This window comes from Melanotaenia boesemani, chromosome 21 (assembly GCF_017639745.1).
Source record: "Melanotaenia boesemani isolate fMelBoe1 chromosome 21, fMelBoe1.pri, whole genome shotgun sequence".
NCBI lineage: Eukaryota > Metazoa > Chordata > Actinopteri > Atheriniformes > Melanotaeniidae > Melanotaenia > Melanotaenia boesemani.
This window is the reverse complement of record NC_055702.1, coordinates 13,530,845-13,551,637: the sequence shown is the minus strand read 5'-3', so window position 1 is coordinate 13,551,637 and position 20,793 is coordinate 13,530,845. Positions and strand designations below refer to the sequence as shown.

The following is a 20,793-nucleotide window of genomic DNA, read 5'->3' as shown; positions in this document are numbered from 1 at the left end:
CTAAAGCATGGCTTCAAAAGTTTGTCACAAATTCTACAAAAAACACTATTTTTACAAGAAAATAATATTTACTGAGATAAAGTTCAGCAGATCAGGCCTGTGTAGGTTTAATCAGCACTAAATCAACAGTGTCTACATTTATTAGTGAGATAAAGCATTACTGGTCTTTTTGCTCATCTGCAATTCAAATAAAATAGTTATCGTATGTAACTTAAAGTGTCCGGACATGCATCTTGGAGGATTTTAATGAAAGTGGGGGATAAAAATGTGACCAGCTTCATAGCCTGCATGTCGTTACGGAGTAAATAAGAGCAGTTCTTGTTAACAGATGCATATTGAAGGGCTTAGATGGAAATAACCCAAGCGCGCATTTTACAACTTGGACACAAAGATAAAACAACCCCCTTAAAAAGACACTCTGAAGTGGGAAGTTAAAATAGTTAAATGCTCAAAGTCTGAGGGAGTAAACCACCTTTTAGATAATGTTAGGGAGAAAATAAAAACTCTCCACCCTTTTCTGCTGTTACTTAATTCCTGGATGTCTACAGGATTATGAGTATGAATTTTGATCCCATAAACCTTAACAAGTGAGCCAAGCTAACCACAAATTGTTGTTTGACATATTCATAATACATTAAGGACACAAACAATATGTCCCAAGGTATTTATTAGTTTCTGACTCAAGGAAAAAACATTTAAATTCCTCTTAACCTCTTACGATGCAGACATACCAGTCCCGGTACATGACTACTAATCAACAACATTGCAGCCATGTGTGCAAGCCCCTCCGTCATGAATGCCCACAATATACACATCAAATGAAAGTTTAAAGTCTCGTCTTTCCGATGATATAAACCATTTTGAAACGCAACAACCACAGCGCTAACACTAAAGCTTTTTTACAGAAACGCAGAAAGTTTAAATGTTGACTTTCCTTACCTTTGAGGGCTCTCTATAGGTCAAACATCAATATTTCCCATCAAGATTGGTCTCAAAATTTTAGGCGAAGACAAATTTTTTTTTTTTCTATGTGTTCTAAAGTGTATAACTTCTTATAAGTAATACTTACAGTGATTCTGATTGCTGTGGGTGAAACTAGAGAGTGTTACCTTTACAAAGAGCCCAAGCCTGTACTTCCAATCCAGAGTGTTCAATAACAGCAGTAATTCTAATTTGGAGAGGTCATATTACAGGCCTTTTTGCCAAAATGACCCCGCTTGATAAGGGGTTAAACTAATGGATCTGAGCTCTTAAGATCAGATTATCACACATCACAATCATTCGAGTTAAACTTTTGAAACTAATTAATATTTCCTTTGAGTTAAAGTGCATCCAGAAAATAACAACCATCTAAAAGCATGGCAGGAAGTCAGCACAGAAACACACAATATGTAGCAGAAGAACTTAACAAACCCCATTAAATATACAGTGTGTGCAGAATTATTAGGCAAATGAGTATTTTGATCACATCATCCTCTTTATGCAGGTTGTTCTACTCCAACCGATACAGGCTTGAAAGCCTACTACCAATTAAGCATATCAGGTGATGTGCATCTCTGTAATGAGAAGGGGTGTGGTCTAATGACATCAACACCCAATATCAGGTGTGCATAATTATTAGGCAACTTCTATTCCTTTGGCAAAATGGGTCAGAAGAGAGATTTGACGGACTCTGAAAAGTCAAAAATAGTGAGATGTCTTGCAGAAGGATGCAGCACTCTTAAAATTGCCAAGCTTTTGAGGCGTGATCATCGAACAATCAAGCGTTTCATTCAAAATAGTCAACAGGGTCGCAAGAAACGTGTTGAAAAAACAAGGCGCAAAATAACTGCCCATGAACTGAGGAAAATCAAGCGTGGAGCTGCCAAGATGCCATTGGCCACCAGTTTTGCCATATTTCAGAGCTGCAACATCACTGGAGTGCCAAGAAGCACAAGGTGTGCAATACTCAGGGACATGGCCAAGGTAAGGAAGGCTGAAAAACGACCACCACTGAACAAGACACACAAGATAAAACGTCAAGACTGGGCCAAGAAATATCATAAGACTGATTTTTCTAAGGTTTTATGGACTGATGAAATGAGAGTGAGTCTTGATGGGCCAGATGGATGGGCCCGTGGCTGGATCAGTACAGGGCAGAGAGCTCCACTCCGACTCAGACGCCAGCAAGGTGGTGGTGGGATACTGGTATGGGCTGGTATCATCAAAGATGAGCTTGTGGGACCTTTTCGGGTTGAGGATAGAGTCAAGCTCAACTCCCAGTCCTACTGCCAGTTTCTGGAAGACACCTTCTTCAAGCAGTGGTACAGGAAGAAGTCAGCATCGTTCAAGAAAGACATGATTTTCATGCAGGACAATGCTCCATCACACGCATCCAAGTACTCCACTGTGTGGCTGGCCAGAAAAGGTCTAAAAGAAGAAAAAATAATGACATGGCCTCCTTGTTCACCTGATCTTAACCCCATAGAGAACCTGTGGTCCCTCATCAAATGTGAGATCTACAGAGACGGAAAACAGTACACCTCTCTGAACAGTGTCTGGGAGGCTGTGGTTGCTGCTGCACGCAATGTTGATCGTGAACAGATCAAGACACTGACAGAATCTATGGATGGCAGGCTTTTGAGTGTCCTCGCAAAGAAAGGTGGTTATATTGGTCACTGATTTGTTTTTGTTTTGTTTTTGAATGCCAGAAATGTATATTTGTAAATTTTGAGTTATATTGGTTTCCCTGGTGAAAATAAATAAGTGAAATGGGTATATATTTGGTTTTTGTTAAGTTGCCTAATAATTATGCACAGTAATAGTCACCTGCACACACAGACATCCTCCTAAGATACTAAAACTAAAAAAGCCCCACTCCAACTCCCAAAAATATTCAGCTTTGATATTTATGAGTCTTTTGTGTTCATTGCGAACATAGTAGTTGTTCTATAATAAAATTAATCCTCAAAAATACAACTTGCCTAATAATTCTGCACAGCCTGTATATAAGGCCTACAATACACTTCAGTTGTGCACAGTTTATCTATTTTAGGTTCCATTGCTAGTTTCCGCTTCGAAAGTGCAAAGTGTTGTCAGAATTGTGATGGTGTGACACCACGATCCAATCACAAAGCAAGCTGAAACAAAAACCAAAAACTGTTTTGAAAATACCAGTGAAGATCTGATAAGTTTAGGTTTTAGGTTCAACTGGGCAGAACCAAACTTTCTGCCTTTTTTTCTTAAAGATCAGTTAAAAAAAAAAAAGTTCCCATAACGATCTAAACAAGCTTCTAAACTCAGTTCTGAACTCAGTCTAAACTCACGTCACAAAATTTCCTCAGCACTGTCTCTGAAAATAAAATCTTATCTGATCTGAAAATAAAGTAGCTCTGCGGGCAGCTGAGAAGAGGAACCAAAACTTTAAGTTAAATTATTTATTTATGTGAGAGGTTTGCAACCTGAGTGAATGGTGCATGAGTCTTAAAACAGAGAAGGCTCAGGGATGGGAGGTTATGAAATAAACTTCTTCTGTTGTAACAATACTCATTCACACTTATACTATTGGAAAGTCTATTTTCTTCCCTTTTAAATGGTGCCACATTTGTAAGGAAAATGCTTTAGTGTTGTGTCTATAAATAGCTTGTCAAATCTTCTCTGCCAACACCAAACAGCTTATTGACCCTTTGTTTTGAGCTTCTGCAGGAGCTGACAGGCACCTGACTAGCACCCATTATGAGCATGGACTCCGCTATAGTGCTTATTTGGAAATGTAGGGTCAAAGTGTGGAGAAGGTGCAGATAATGCTATGCTTACTGAATGCAGAGAGATCTCAAAATGAGAGTGCATATTGTAGTAATCCTATTATTTCCATAGTCAGGGAACAAACTATCCTCGAGGATGACACTACTTGGCCTCACGGGTATCTCCAGGTATCTCCAGAGTTTGGGACAAGAGAGGATTTAGTGACCTGCATGCAGTCTTGATCTCAAAAACACCTGACCACATCACCAGGACCCACACAGAGTTACTGGGCCATTGACGCTTTCATGCAGTTAATCCAATCCTCAGATTTATATCCAGCCAGACAAGCTACTTAACATTATTTCTGGGTTCTGGGTTCTGGGTTCGTCAGTGTGTCAGCAGCTTCTGTGCTTGCTGACTTTTTCCACTGCGCTTCAGCAGAGGACCACACATGCTGCCAACAGGACGGGTGCATCATGGGGTTACAATCAGGATAATCGGGACCGAAGTCTGAGTGAATTTTACCCAGCACAAACGATAAATAAAAATCTTTGTGAAGTATAACATTTACTACAATGACAACTTTTTATCTTATTTTTGTTTACAAGTGAAAAACATGGACTCTATTAATGTCACACTAAACTTTTTATATAATAACTCACCAAAAAGCCAAGCTGGACTTTAAACATGACTCAACCTTTTTATCTTTAGACAAAAGTTCTTTGTTTCAGTGTCTGTCCAGCTCATTTTCTTCTTGCTACTCAGTGAAAGCTAATACCACTGATTCATTAAAGAGTAGCGAATAATCAGTGAGACCTGTAAGACTTCCAGTGTTTACTATAACAATATAATGACAAGGCCCCTACTGTAATGTTTGTATTGAAGAGGAAAGATAATGATTCAACTCTTCTTCAAGGTTTTGTTGAAGCACAATATACAGGTTCTGGCATGCCAATGACTCACTTTGTCAGCAGCAGCTGAGGGATTTCTTGTTTGGATTTTAACAAAATTTCCCTCATATGAGGGCCAGGTGTGGCAGGAAGAAACATTTCTACAAGGACAGCATTGCAAGAGTGTCACAGTGTACTGGATTACAGTCTGGGGGAATGACTAATTTTAGGTGAGGCTCACAAACAAGCTTCATATTTTTTAAGCTAAAATTATCTCCATAAATTCTAATTCTTTAGTACTTGTCTATCAAAAAAACAGTGAAGTGTTAGCTACCTAAACACCACCCCATAAGGTCTTGTGGTAAAGTACAAGGGTCACTTAGCACACTTAAATGTCTTGTTGATAATTCTTACAGGTGTGTCCCTTCCAATGTAAATCTTATCTGATAAGAAAAGAAATTCTAGTCCATCAAAACCAAATCCTGGACACACTATTTTATGCAAGAATAAAAACAGGAGGAAACAATGTTAAACACTAATAACACTAAACAACAGTGTGTGTAGGCCCAGTGTGTGCCACTTGGCACTGTCCTGGAGAAAGTAACAGGATTACGACAGACAGCAAAGTCAACAGCTGACACTCACACACAGGCAGACATCCGCTGTATACGCACATCACAGCTGACAGCGGGACAAAGCACCAGCTGTCTGACCACAGACATGGCCCTGAGACATCAGCACATTTTAGTAAACTACCCTTCCATTTGCATTATGCAAGTTTAAAATTAGCATGACAAGATGCACTTTTAGCAGTGTAGTGTAGAGGTTTATTTTTACTGCAGAAGAAATTATGACATTTACATTTACTATGATTCCTGAACATGTTCTTAGACTGTGGAATTGTTAGTAGCTCTCTTCTTAGATTGGTGAATACCAGTCTCTCCCAAGATGAAAGGACGGACCAACCGGCCTTACTTTGCATAGGTAAAAATGCTCGTGAAAGGTCATGACTTACAAGCCGTGTGCAATCAAACACAGAAGAGAAACAGATGAGGAAAAATAAATAGAATAACAACCTGGTGAACGAAAACAAAATATAATAATAAAGATGCAATGAAGCCTGATTTTCCTCATTTTTTTGTGTTTACTTGATCATAAATAATCACATGGTGTGACACAAAAAAATAAAAAAACGGCTTTATATACAAACAGATCATTAATTACTACTGAACTTGGGCAGCAGCCTGCAGCCCAATCCCATGATGCACATCCTCGCTGTGCCATGGCTAAAGGGTAAAGTAGCACACTGTAGGATAACATTTCATTACATAGCCAACTGTAACTTATTCAGATTTCCGCCTGCTGTGGCATCATTTTAAGTTGTGGTTCACCTACGGAGCGAGTGATGCATCTGATGAATCCTCCAGGTGAGTCTGAGAGATGTTTTTAACCAGGAAATAACCTTGGTTTCTTATTAAAAACTAATTATTGTAATAAAAAAGACATTATTGTAGTAGATTTTAAATATTAAAGACCAAATTCAGCAGGTGGATCTGGAAGTCACAGGTGACTTGGACATTTATGGAGTAGTGTGTGCAGTCTTTTGCACTGATGGCATCAGGAAGTGCAGAATTAGATCCATCTGGACTTCAACTTGTTCATGAATGAATGAAATGGATGAAAAATAGTTTAATTTTCGCTTGAGGGAAATTAGAACGTTTGGATCTGCAATATTGTTATTTATCTTAAATAACAGTAAAATAAGTACAAATAGCTTTATACTTCACTAAAAGTTATTCAGAAATCTGACAAAGGCATTATTGTAGTTTAATTATTGTATTTTAATTAGCAGAGCAGCAGAAATCAAAATAAATGCAGATTTTTTTTTATGTGTCACCTTTCAGATGTTTGTAATAGTACTCCTGAGTGTTGTTCTTAGCTAAGAACAAATCCAAGATACAAAGATTTTGGTGAATGCCACAATTTTCATAAAATGTTTGTAAGAAGGATTAAAGAACAAATTAATTCATAATGGTGAATGAGTCCCATCTGCACTGTAATATATTGGCTTCATGTTGTCCAGTAAAGCGACACTTAAAACAAAAGGGAGACCATCAACAAGTTTTGAAATCAAAATGTATTTGATTTTTTTTCTGGAAAGTTGCAAAAGGTCTCAAACTTTCCAGAAAAAAGTAGTCTGAAAACATCATTGGATGGATGCTGTACAAGTTGGTTACAAGTTACAACTGTTCGTTTGACAAATTTGACAAGTTTTCCACATTCATTTGAATCAGGTGTGTTGTTGCAGGAACACATCTTATATAGCGCTTTTCCAGTCAGCTTGACCACTCAAAGCTCTTTAGGCTACCTGTCACATTCACTAATTCACACACACACACACACACACACACATACTCATACCCCGATAGACACATTGGGAGGCAATGTGGTTAAGTTTCTTGCCCAAGGACACTTCGACATGTAGTACAACAGGGAAAGCCTGGAATCGAGCCACTAACCTTCCGGAAGATGACTGCTCTTTATCCTGAGGATCAGAGTTGGTGTTCCCTGTAGCTGTTCAGAACTGTTAAACGCTGCTGTATGATACCAGATGTTACTTTATTTCAGTTTTTGGTTTCTTTTCTCCAGTCTTATCTAGAAAATCAGTGACTAAAATGTCTTACCTCAAAGAACAAGCCCTAAATAATCACATAGTAATGGAAGCATGCACGTCTTTCCCTTTAATTTAGCAGATTTTCAGATTTGGATGAAAACTCAGCTATTATTGTTATTTCTTAGTTTTTGTAATATCATCAGACTGAATCTGCATTGGTCAGAAGTATGTTGCAAATATGGTGCAAATATACGTTTTGTAAAGCTAATTGGCAAAACAAGAACTTTTAAATGTGACCTAGGACTGACATGTAGGACTTCATTGATTTGAGTTGAATTGAACTGAAATGAATTAAAATTGAACAGAAAAATCCCACTAAATTTTAAAAAGATGAAAAATAATAATAAAAAAATAAGTTAAATATATGAAAATGAATCGTTGCTGACTTTTGTCCCACAGCTAACGCATACTTTCGCTAATAGTCTAACACGATGAACTGGTTCACCTTTTCTACAGCTGAAGGGCGTCTCAGCTTTTCGTGTCCAAACAGGTAAAGTAAAATTATTCTTGAAGAATTATGTTACTGTGAGAAAGAGTGGAGGAAAAAGGGATCTGCTGACTGTATCGTCTGTTGAACACAGTCTGATGTCAACAATAAAGCCGCTGCCTCATTATGTGTCTGCCTGCCAGGACAAGCCTCACGCTGAAGCACAAGCTCTGTGCCATTCAACCTATTCACATAAACCGAAGTGGCACGCTGGCACGTCCCTGTGTGCGGATATCTACAAACACAAACAGACAGTGGTAGAATCCTCTGGAGTGGGTTGAATGACAGCTGATGTCTTTTGATAGCGATTGTTTTCATGGAGCTTGTGCTATGCAGCAGCTCCCTCCCTTTCAGAGTGCTGAGTCCACTGAAACACATTCACATCAAAACAACACAACCAAAGCAGGTGGATAGCCGGTGGACGGTTCTGGATATTAAAAACTGATGCTGTTTTATCTCTTTTGACCGTCTAGTCTTTCAGCACATGTGACGGGAGGTGGAGAATGAGAAGGCCATAACTAGACAGCAGTCAACCCCAGTCATGTGCTATGATGACCACGGGTTTACACAGTCTGTGCCACAGAGACTCACAAGGACATGATGACATATCCACTGTAGATATTAACTACCTTTTTTTTAATATTTGCAAACAAACATTGCAACCAGAAACAAATGTTTTGTTTTGTTGTAAGTAAATGATCTGTCATATACTGATTGCATATAGAAAAGCTCCTGCAACCATTTAGTTGACTTTTTCCATCCTAAATCTTTGAAGTTGAACCATTAAAAGTTTGAACCATGCAACCAAAATATTCAGTTTACTATGACATGAGACAGAAAATCCAAATGAACACCTCTTAAGTTCTAAAACTGACTTTAACAACTCGGATATTTGTTTATCCAGTTTATCCGTCAGTAGCTTTATGGATCACTGTACTTACCATTCAACACAGCCAACATGTAAAAATCAGGGTTTAAATGCAGCCTAAAGCCATTTCTACGTCACACAGAAAGGCTCTATCTACCACTGCTCTAAGCAACATGTAAATGGATGGACTGTGTGGAAAGCAGCATATTTTTACAATGAATTTCACTCAGATGAGGCAGCACTTCTTGGCCTCAACAAACTGTATAAAATGAGCACATCTGGCAAGCTAAGACAAATATCTAAAGATGCCAAACTCTGTTGAAACATTTGATGGAGTCACTGTGTTGCAGACATGTGAAGACCACATTGAGACACAGAAGGAGGGCTGAAAGACACAGAAAGACGTTCTGTACCTCAACAAACAGACAAACTAAACATTTAATGCAAACTATCACTGCAGTAGAAACACACTTCCAGTCAGTTGAAACCACTCACATTAAGAAACAGAAAGATCATTAATTTTCTATACCTAATTTATCCTGGTCAAAGATAGAAAGAGGCTGACCCCAGGTGTTATAAGGTGAAAGTAAGGATGCCTGAACAAAATAAATAACCACTACAGTAAAGATGAAGTATGACTTTTAGATAATATCTCATCAAAACTGTCCTTTACAGACCAAAACTGTCCAGAACTGGAAACTGCCAGTATACTGGATGTCCACTTTAAGACCTAAATCCTCTTTGACAGCAGCTATGACAAAAATGCTATGTAATTTTCTGTGAACATCCAGTTACCTTAATTATATAAGAAAGTCAGTTATTTTCACACAAGACTGGTTTTTGCTGCTTTAACCAGATCATGAGAAAATAAGTTGACAATAAAGGACTGAAACAGATTTCTAACAGCCAACTTCTTCTGTAACACACTTAAGATTCGCTAATATTTTACTTAGCATGGTTTAGACAAAATAATAAAATGAAATGTTAGCCTGTTAGCTTAGCTTAACATACACACTGGAAACCTCTCCTTCCAAAGGAAATAAAATCATTCTTCTCTGTACTATATCTCACCAAAAGCAAGATGCACTTACAGGAAATTCTTTGGTGAGCTTTAAGAAATGCATATGAAGCAGGAAAGAGAATAATTATTAATTATTATATATCAATCTACCGAACTCTGTCCAATCTGCAGAGTCCTTAACTACTTTTAAGAGAAAGCTAAAGACTCAGCTGTTCAAGAAGAATTTCCGCACTTAGCTTAACTCTTGTACTCGTTGGAAAGATTTGCTCAGCTTTTTGGCACAACTCAGCACTGAATAAGCTGCGTGCACTTTCGCCCAAGATGATATTGTGTGATGAAATCGTGATCTCCTAATTAAACAAAAGACCACTGTAGGGAGGGGAAAAAAATGCACCGCCTCTTGCACTACATGACAGCACCTGTGTCCAACTGGACTCGCAGCAATCTGACTACCACTTAATTATGACGTCCACTCCTGTTAGATTTCGTGCTTGTGTTGTTCTTTCTCCCAGCTGTAAGCCGCTTTGGTGAAAAGCATCTGCTAAATGACTGTGGAATAGAGTAGAAAAGAATTGAAAGTTGTGGCTCACCTGAAATCTAGTAGAGTGGTCATTATAGTTTCACTTGAGACTAAGTGTAATTATGTGTTACCAATCTCCTTGGGATCGTCAAAAGGAAACTAAATCCAACCCAGTTGACTTGACTCAACCTCTGTTGGATACCCTGACCTGGATGAATGAGAACCCGCACAGATAACTATAGGAGCTCTTCTTGCAGCCTTTATGTTTAACCCACTGCTCCTTGCTTAACTATAATGTCAGCATGACACTAACACTTTTTATTCTTGCCCTTTAGAGGCACTTGACTTGCTGTGGGGTTGCTGCTAAGGAAACAAATACAATCTACACAGCTGGACAGTTAAAAAAGAAAAAATGAGGCTAAGCTCCTTCTCTGATACACTGCAGACACCCCTGTAGACACTAAATAATCAAAATAAATGTAGCTAATGCACCAGCTGTGCTGCATATGGAAGGTTACAAAAACTGGGAGATGTTTAGCTAACAAAAACAACCACCAAAGCACACCACGTACCAGAAGTAATTATGTCACTTTATGCAAGTGTTGCAGTGCACTAGTATGAAAACAGCAAACATGTGTTTTACTTTTTGTCTTGACAAATAGTTGAATCATGACAAGGCATTTCCACCTGTGGTCCCCTTCAAATAGACCATCTTCCACACTTCTGTACATTCAAAGACAGTCCTGTCTTGTTTCTTTTATACAACTAAAATGTGTTTAATGATTCAGCATATACTTGGAAATGACTTCTTTACATCAGCTGAAATATTTCTAACAGCAGGTTATAATAAGTGGTCACTGCCTTGAACAGCTGAGGAAAAACCTTCAGGAAAATTCCAAGGGTTGCAGCTGAGGGAAAACCCTGGTAAATGCTGGGCGGGTTATTATAAAACTCCTTTTTGGCTCATCCGTAGATTACATAAATCCACCTCTGTCCTCACATTTTCATTCAGCCTGTGTTCCAGCAACCCTGCAGTCTAAGTCACAAACACTCCACCAATGTTATTTTTCAGACTTCATTTCATCCCGACCTCTTCTTTCATTCCATAACTCTCCTGAGTCAAGTATTTGTTTCTCCATTCCTTTCTCAAGAATGCACATATTTAACATCAATGACTACCACTATTTGTCCCACACACACAAACATGTCCACATACACAAAAAGTATACATACACTAAGTGAAACTGCTTTTTTGCATAAACATTTCCACCGTGTGGAGAACAGCTCAGATATTTGAACTATAAGGCCGAGACTGTGTTGTCATGGGTACAGCGATCTATTTGGATGGAAGAGGCTTCTCCCTGAGAGGACCCAAGAGGTGCCCAAGGATATGCCACACCCTTAAAACACAGCTCAGCCCTAATAGTTTGCATATGAGCTGTTACATAACGGTTCTCTTGCATGGACTCACATCATGACTGCAGACATCATCAGCTCATGGAGGGCGAAATGTGAGCATTCTCTTTCAAATGAACACGCCTCAACTTGTAAATCTTACATCCTCTTTCCAAACTTGTAAACTTTTGGGTAAACTGAGGACATCAGTGAAAATCAAAGTGGTGCTGACACATTTGTGAATTCATCTGTGTAGACACACCTCACTGGGCCTGGCCTGGAATAACCCAGGCACAGGACTGTAATACCAACTGTGAAGGAATTCAGCAAACTTTTATCAAAGCACTGGAACTATGTGAGAAAAAATAACATGATTTCATGATTAAACAAAGCTTAAAGAGGTGCAAATCCAAACAAGTGTGGGCTCTTTGAATATTTCAAATAAATAGCAGCTTTACAGAAAAAAAAAGCTGGTATATTTTGATTTGTTGTAAACTTGTAACAACTTGAATCTGCAAGTTTGCTTATTTTATCAAATCAAAGTACCACAAAGCCTTTTAATTTCACATGAGCAAAATAAGAAGTCCCATCTCAGGTGTACATTTCCACTGTGGAACTGATGACAGAACAAAAAACGCGGATTCAGACCTCCAGGGTTTAATACATGACAATCCTTTACCTTGCAGGCTGAGAGTTGCCAACAGGGAGCAAGTTTCATCTAACATCAGCAAAAAAAACTATCAGTGGTCTGCTGACTGTGTTAAGCAGAAGAGTCGAGAGCTTTGGAGCAAGGTCAGGTGGAAGCAACTGCAGCCAGGACAGAGGTGAAGATGGAGGCATGATCAATGTGCATATTCACATAAAAAAAGCATTATGTGAGGCAACAAATGCAGTCACATCTAATTAACTTCAATGCAGAGCAGATTCTTCTTATAAAAACAAAAAATTATCACAGAACAGAAATAAAACTTTGGGAGTATCACAGGTTTAAACAAGTGCAGCATTTCTCAGATATTTTACCCAGTGTCATGTGGACTTCTGAGTAAATCACTGAACCTTGTTGGTATGTTTTTTTTGTTTAGTCTGCCATCATGCACAGCTCCATTTTATCTTTCTGTCCCCATGGCTGTCTGTCCTAGCTTCTCTTTTGTGTTTAGTCTTAAAGAAAAAAAAAACTCTACTGCATCAGAAATGTCTCACAACATCAAGCCAAAATTACAGCAAGGAAGGGCAACTTCCTGAATTTAATCTTAAAATAACAACATATACTGTATTTGCTGTATAATTTACTTCATTCTTTGTATTCGCTCACACCAGCAGTAAACGCTGAAGCATTTCTCCCTAGCTTTAAAAAAAAAAAAATCTCCTACCTTTTCCTGCCCTTTTATCCATGCTGCCAACAGAGACTGCAAGGAATGCTGTCATTTTTAATATCTGAGAAATGCCTCCTCTCCAAGGTAATGGCGGATTATATAACAGGATGACAAAGGGAGTTTCCTGTACTTATTTGAGTTATTTTCATAATGTGACTGCAGCTGTAGAGCAGAGTGCCTCTGCTTGGTTACAACAATAACTACAACATAGTGATAATCAACTGTATGCTGCTGCTACACCCCAGAAAACTGCAGGATTCATAGAATTTACTTGGACTGCAATTGGACTGCTTGTTTGTGTGATATGTTACACCTACAAATGTATGCAAATATCTCAAGTTTCTTAGTCACCATATGCTGATACATGACCCTGTAGGTAGCGTTCAATAATTCAGTGTGAAGGGTGTGCTTGTGTACATCCAAAATCTTGACTAAACACTAAAGTGGGGTAAGAAAAGAGAAAGAAAACCCACACTTAATTAGTGTTCTTGTAGCAAAGAAGCAGCTCAATATGACTCCAATGACAGAAAACATTGATGCTCATTTTCATGCAGAATGCTGGTGCACAAGAAAAGTAACTGTTCTCTGGATCCTTGCTAAAGAAATAGCTAAGCATTTTATGTGAGTGCCAAAGTTGTGTAACTATGACACTGAAGCAGAGAAGCAGAAGCAAAGAAGGAGACATCACTGCAGACTGCAGTGTGAAGGCTTGAAGACATGCATTTAAAAGCACTCTGCTGGTGGGATCTACAAAAGTAGATGCAAACCTTTGCTTTATATGTTAACTGACTGAAAACACTAAGATTCAGTGCAGTTTTCTCTTCATTTTCTCTTAGCAGATTTAAAGTTGTTCTAATGATCTAGCCCTCAATGAGTCCGCAACCCTATGTGAGGATTCAGGCTGATTTCATGAAGAAGCATAACATGGCAAAAAATGTTGCATATTTTACCTTAAAATTTAGATTTTTCGTGCAATTGTGCAGAAACTTTCCATAAACCAATTTGCTATCATTAAATGCTAATAGATGGCAGGCAAAATATGTGATGTCATGCTGTATGCAATGCAAATTTATGCTAACTTATTTCACTGAGGTGAAAATGAGCTTTAATGGTATGCCACCTTTTTCTTTTTTGAAAGCATATTTATATTTTAGCACCAAAACTAAACTTCTAACACACACCAACAGCATTTTGTCAGGGCTCCCAGTCTTTTTATATAAATTTATCTCAACCAATTTAGTGTTAACTTTTTGTATCTGCAATGAAATATGTAGTATTTTGCTTTTTTTTTTAAATTTATTTTATGGATGAACAAGAACTAACTGCATAGAAGTAGTTTGTCATATCAAACCAATAGAGATCAATTCTTGTTTTGACATATGTTAAAAAAAAGACTGCAAAAACACCCATGTGTCCTTTAACAGAATACAACAGTATTACACACTATGGTGTGTTTTAATAATGGCACAACAGAGTATAACTCTTTTAAATATAATAAAGACTGTATTACACATCAGTATTTAGCATTGTGATGTTTATAGTATGTACAAGTGTGAGAAGAGAATATTCCTAGTGTATGGTGTGTTAGTATGTAATACTTTTTATATATAGTCATTTTTCGGAGTTGCCTTCCTTTTAGGGACAAAAATGAAACCATGTTCTCACAGGAAAAAAGGCTTAATTCTAGCTTAGGCATGTTTAAGGCTAGTTATGTAACAGAAACACAGCTCAGAGTATGCTCATCTGTTTCATATGGTGGAACAACTGACAACACAGACCACAGGTGACACACAGCATGGGGATTATTTGGTCTGCAGCACTTGTGTTCATGGCCATCACCCATTCAGCTCACGTCATTAGTCAGCAAGCCTAACAGTTGTGTATTCACTCTGGCACTGCCTGCACTGAGGTCTGTGTGTAGAGGATAAATCATGTCCAAAGGACACCAAATGACTGCTACAGCATGTCAGGCTGTGACAGCACAGATCTTATTAAATTAGCATAAACATAGAAGAGAGTGCTGCTTGGTTGCGCTCAGTTCTACAAAAGATAAGCTGTAGATGTAAAAAGAAGTATTTATGTGTTGTTACAAATGCAATTCAATGCAGATATAATCACATAATGGGCGTTCCTCTGGTTCAACTAAGTCAAAAGTCTGAGATTTTTCTTTTTTATGCCTTCCTTACCTGTAAACTGGTGGTATGGTGGTGTGGGATCAGGCCGCTAGAGCCAGTCAGAATAGATATCCAACTTCTCCAGCCTGCTGATGTGGTGTGGTGGCGGTGTTGCCTCTTTCCACGACACAACTTTTGAGCAGCTACACGTCCCACAGTCTTCAAGGTGTGCGCAGACTCATAACTTTCGGGGAGAACTACGATGTTCTGGCGAGAAAGTTAAGAAAGCATGACGAGAAAGTGCCACGGTGGTCCTGGCTGGCTGTGGGTCTCCGTACAATCAGCTGTCATCACGTTAGACACGGGAGCAGCCGAGCAGAGCAGCACTGCTGTGTCTCTCCATGCCTACATACAACAACGCCACCCACTTTTCCCGAGGAAACCCGGGGCTGTCCTGGCAAAAGCCTGACTGAAAAGATCTGAAAGTGGGTCCAAATGTAAAGAAGGGCCTTTTTAAGTTTGGAATATGAGTGTGTGCATTACTGTATAAAGCCGTAACTATGTGCCTCTGTGGAACGAAGCTAAATATATCAACCCATGTTGAGAGGAAACCTACTTCAGTCTCCATGTGAAAATGTCCCATTTGTTTTCTCTGAAGAAGTTATAGTACTTCTATTTTAATATACAGTATTACAATAATTTCTATAAAAATTCTAGTTATTATTATGGTTATTAGCGTCATCTAAAAATGATAGATTGTCCATATTTATACTACAAACTGAAAAAATTAAAGATCCAAGATAAAATGTTTGGGACAGAAATCAGCAAAGGCGCAACCAACAAACTGCAGAAAATCGTACAAAACCTGACTGAACAATAAAAATTCATAGCAGGAATTTTTTTGATTAACCAATGGATATTTATTCATTTTAATTTAAAAATAAATACCACAACATTACCTGACAAATGGGGAGTCCTTTACACGTTTAAGTATTTCTTTCATCAAAGGCTAAAAACCTCTTCGCAAAATAGCAGCTAAGTTTTGCAATGTGAAATTAGAAATCATAAAATGTTATATTTCACACAGTTTGAAATATGAAATGTCACTGGACATATGCAAATTTGAAATAAACTTCAATATATTTTGCTCAACTTGTCGGTAAGTGACCCTGTAATCTTAACGTGATCAGCACTTTTAGAAGACATGCGCAGTAGCTATTACTGAATTTTGTAATTCAGTTCATTGAGCTAGTATAAACATTTCCTCTATTCATTACCTCATTCCTTTGCAGGTCAGCACATGTTGAGGCTGTTCACTCCACTCACACAAAATAATGCTTGCAGCAATTTCAGGAAATGACATTATCTAAGTTTGGAGATGTGATTTGTACACCCTTCTTTATTTAGTGTCACTTCAGTAATGTCCTTAAATTTTTATGGTGCCATCTGTTCTCTTGTGAAATATCAGTTGTATTGGGTTTTATGTAGGTCAAAGTCTCAGCATGTCAGGAATAAAAGTCAAAAAAGAATAAAAAATAAATAAAAAATAAAACAGCAGTTTTTAAATCTATTTCTATCTATTTCTTTTTATTGCTGCCTCAAACTCTGTCATTTAGAGACAATTAAATCAGCTTTTTTCAGACAAAAATCATAGCTGCTGCACAAGGGATTATATGTTTGAAAGCCCCATTTCTGAGCACTGCTGATTGTGAGGTGTGGTGTGAAACACTAAATCCAGTTTTTGCTGTGTCTGCAGTAATGATAGCTTCCTCATGTGATTTTGTATGTGCAGAACAAAACCAGGAAACATAGGTTGTCAAATGCTTTGCCTTCAAGAGGAGGAAAGGAAAAGGAAAAGATACAGGCGAGGTCACAAAAAACATACAAAAACATTCTAAAACCTCGAACAAAGACGCACATACAGACCCAGATACAGCAAACTATAACTGTTACTGTACAGTGTTAAAAAATAGACACAAGCAGAGGCTTGTTATGGTTTTTCTGCAAAAAACCTCAATCTACTAAACCTCCCTTTGTTGGTGAACAGTTGTTCTTTTAAGTGAATTTAATTATGCTGTTTTTATCAGATCAAGACAGTCAGTTTTAATATTAACTTGCTGTGGAAAGCCATTTTGTCTATGGTTTTATAGGATTAAATGATTACTATTAACGCCAGCCAACAAAGGCTTTGAAATGAAATATTGCCACATCTGATATCAGAAAAATCCAATACTCTGCATCACTAAATTCTGTCTTGTTTGAAATGTTGCACATAAATAAAGTCAAATACTTTTCTTGTCTTGCTCAGCATGTATGTGTGGGCCTATACAAGCTTGTATGAGGAAGGTATTATAATATATAGAGAATATGTTCTTGTCTTTTGTAAGAAACATATTGAAAATTACATGACAGCCCTGCTGTTTATTTTAAATAATAGTATAATTCTCATTACTGTTAATGTCACATTTTCATGCGATACGTATCTAAATCTTACCATAAGCTCAATAATTTACATTCTGTAACTTCCTGTAAGCTTGAACAGTGCTTCTCTATCAACTCTGAGTCAATGAGTGTGGGTACAAACCTGGCTCTGTCAGACTACTGGTGGGCTTCATTGACGCCACATTTTGCCAAGTATACGTAACTTCAAGTGTACCATCTCATAAACACACTCACACTCTCTCTCTCTCTCTCTCTGCTTACATACTAAAGCTGGGAACTCTCTAGATCTGTGTGAAATGCCAGCTTTGTTTCCTTTCACAGTGACCCATTTCATCCGAGGGCAGTATGTGGGTCTATTGTTGTCTTTCAGTATTGCTGCCCATTGAGCGTAACTATAATGCTCTCCGCGTATCATACAATTATCCTATTGTCTTTTCTATGAGAAACATCAGCTGTGACAAAATGTGTTTGAGTGGGCAAAAGATGAAAACTATTGTGTTCAGTTATTGTAGTTACTGGACAGATAATGGAACCGACGTCAGTAACTGAGTGACTTAAAAATGATTATTAATGATTATTATGAGTCAGTTTTATCATGACATTAAGCTTCACGACACAACTTATATCAAGTTGTTTGCAGGCTTTGTTGAACAGCCTGTAGTCAAGCTATTATTTTTTCACTAAAACCTGCTTCATATCTTCATATATTATTTATTTACAGCCTTTAGGTTAGATAAGTAAAACTTTACAGTGGCTATTATTGGACCTCATTGCAGATATAGTTTATAATTTATGTTGTGTTTTTGGCTCCTTGTTTGACATTTGAATTCTTATAAATTCAAAGAGTGCTCTCCAATGTGCGTTTTTCCTCTTTCCTGTGCGTCAAAGAGGAGGTATTCTTGTTTTGCAATGGCTGGATTTAAACAGGAAAAACTAGTTCAAAGTTCTCTTGTTTGGGACTAATTTGTGGGATCATTCTCTGGTTAAGGAGCAATAAAATGATAATACCTAAAATTCTCCTGACACCAAACAAGTCATGGTGTTAAAATCTTTTGTTATTCACTATTTGATGGTTTTCAGCCTTACTTTTGAGCACAGGATCATATTAAAGCTTCAAAATACCTGTAGTGGAATCTGCAAGGACTGCACAGATAAAAAAAGAAGTACATTTTACAACAAGTGGGCATCTTTATATAATTCATTAAAGAAATGTGTTAATAAATAGAAACAAAAACTCTTTGCAGACGTGTAATTAGGATCAATATGCTCTGAGATGGCATTTTGTTGTGAATTGATGATATATAAATATAATTCAAATTTAAACTGAAAAAAGAAAATACATTTCTCAGTGATTACATACTATGCTGCCACCTCCAGGAATCTCATGCTCAGTCTTGTGACTTCAGCCTGGTCAGTATGAATCATAAACATAAAAAATAGCAGTTCAGTTAAGTACTAGTTATAGTCTGTACTCATGTTGTCAAGTCCTTTTTCTGTCCTGCTCACATTTACTTCACTGAGAGAGGAGAAACATCTTATGCTCAGATAATTGAAGTTTCCATAGGGGCACTTTTGTGGGTGAATTATGTGAAGATGCAACTTGTTAAATTGTTAGATTGTATAATGCATTAGCTGATGCTGGTAATTTTCTCTATGTATTCATCTTTTTAGTCAATAAGTCATAAGTAAGAGCAGTAAATGCACAAAACACCATCATAGAACCAGATATGTCATCATTACACACTATTTTCTCTAAACAGCAGTCCAAAGTCTATTAAAAACAATATAATAACAAACAAAAAAGCACCACAGTTTGAAAATTCTCAGATTGAGTAACAATTAATTAATTTGTTTGTTCATTTTCTGCTGATGAATCATCATCTCTGCTACAGAGACTAACACTGAACAGAAGAGACACTGATTCAAACAGACCGAATAAAAAGCAGCAGTTCCATGAGAAAATGTTTTGTGTTTTTTTTTTCCTGTACAACAGCGACATCTTCTGCATGGAGCTTGAAAGTTCTGCATTTGAAATATATTTTTCCTTAATTTTTGGGATGTATACAGAAAACTGAAAACCCAAAGGATAAACTTGAATTCAGACTCTACAATATGGGTTCCATTGTGAGTTAATTTTGTTGCCATTGTTTGAGGGAATTTGTCACTGTAGAGACTCACAGTAAATTCATACAATATTGTTCTCGCTGAGGACCTTTATGTACACTAAAACATGTCTATCCTCTTAGGTCTGGTCTCTTCCAGTATTACAATTAACATATTCAACCACAATCATTGAGAATAATAAGGTACCCTGTAGCTGCTGTGGCATTGCCTAGTGTCCAGATTTATAGCTAAAACCATTATTTTGCCACCACATACTTACAAAAAAGCTCAAAAAGTTTCCAAATTTTTTTTCTTTTTTTTCATAAATAGTTTCTTCAGTGTGTTAAAAATAATGGCTTTAATGGAAAGTTTTACAATTTTCAGACCACTTTCAGGTCTTAGGAGACTGTATTGAAAAAACTACATTTTTAGAAGCTTTTTAAACAACAAAATGTGCTGAATATGTGAATATGTCAATAACTGATCAATATCAGTGCCACATCATAAGTTGTTATGGTTATTCAACCTGGTAATATGCGCACCAGCTTTATGATACTCAAAAATTGTGAGCTGAACTTGAAGTTATCTCATTAAGTCACTAATCCTGCTTCATAGTACAGAGAACAGGAGTATGGAGAATGCAGTATTGTTGCAGGAACATATTCCAGATTCCAGTTACTCTCTACTCAACTTTCAGAGGCAGACAAAGACCACAGACAGAGCAACAAGAGCACAAGAGAAGGTGTTGCAGTGCTTATTAACAGCAGATGTGCAGCCCAGATGTGCAGGAGAAGGTCTTAAAAAATTTTTGTTTAGGGGGCCAGAATAGGGCAAAAACCAGAAAAAGAGCAGCATATGAAATAGATACCTTCAAAAAACATCATATTTAAAGGTCTAGATTTAAGGAACAATTATCTGATAATTAAAACTAAAGTGCTCTTCTAATATAAAAAGTAAATTCAAAATTGTAAAAGCAAACAGTCAGTGATTTATGCTCCCCTAGGTCACCCCTTTGGGCCTACTCTTGCCACAATGAAAGAAAGTCCATGCATCCCAGATGATGAACTGTTAGCAAAAAATGCATTATTCTAACAATAGCAGAAGAATCCTACAATAACGATAAACATGACCAACAAAGCATAGGCTGACTGTGCAGTGGTTGTAAACATTCATAAAAAAAACA

At 37.4% G+C, this 20,793-nt stretch overlaps 1 protein-coding gene across 2 annotated transcripts in view; it reads right to left on the bottom strand.

The window, feature by feature from the left end:
* LOC121632312 (dynamin binding protein) overlaps positions 1-15,465 on the bottom strand; it is a 48,613-nt gene extending 33,148 nt beyond the window's left edge. For both annotated transcript variants that reach the window (XM_041973679.1, XM_041973680.1), the window contains exon 1: positions 15,138-15,465. The gene's annotated coding sequence lies outside the window, so the exon portion shown is untranslated. The remainder of the gene's footprint in view (positions 1-15,137) is intronic.
* Between the last annotated feature and the right edge of the window lie 5,328 nt (positions 15,466-20,793).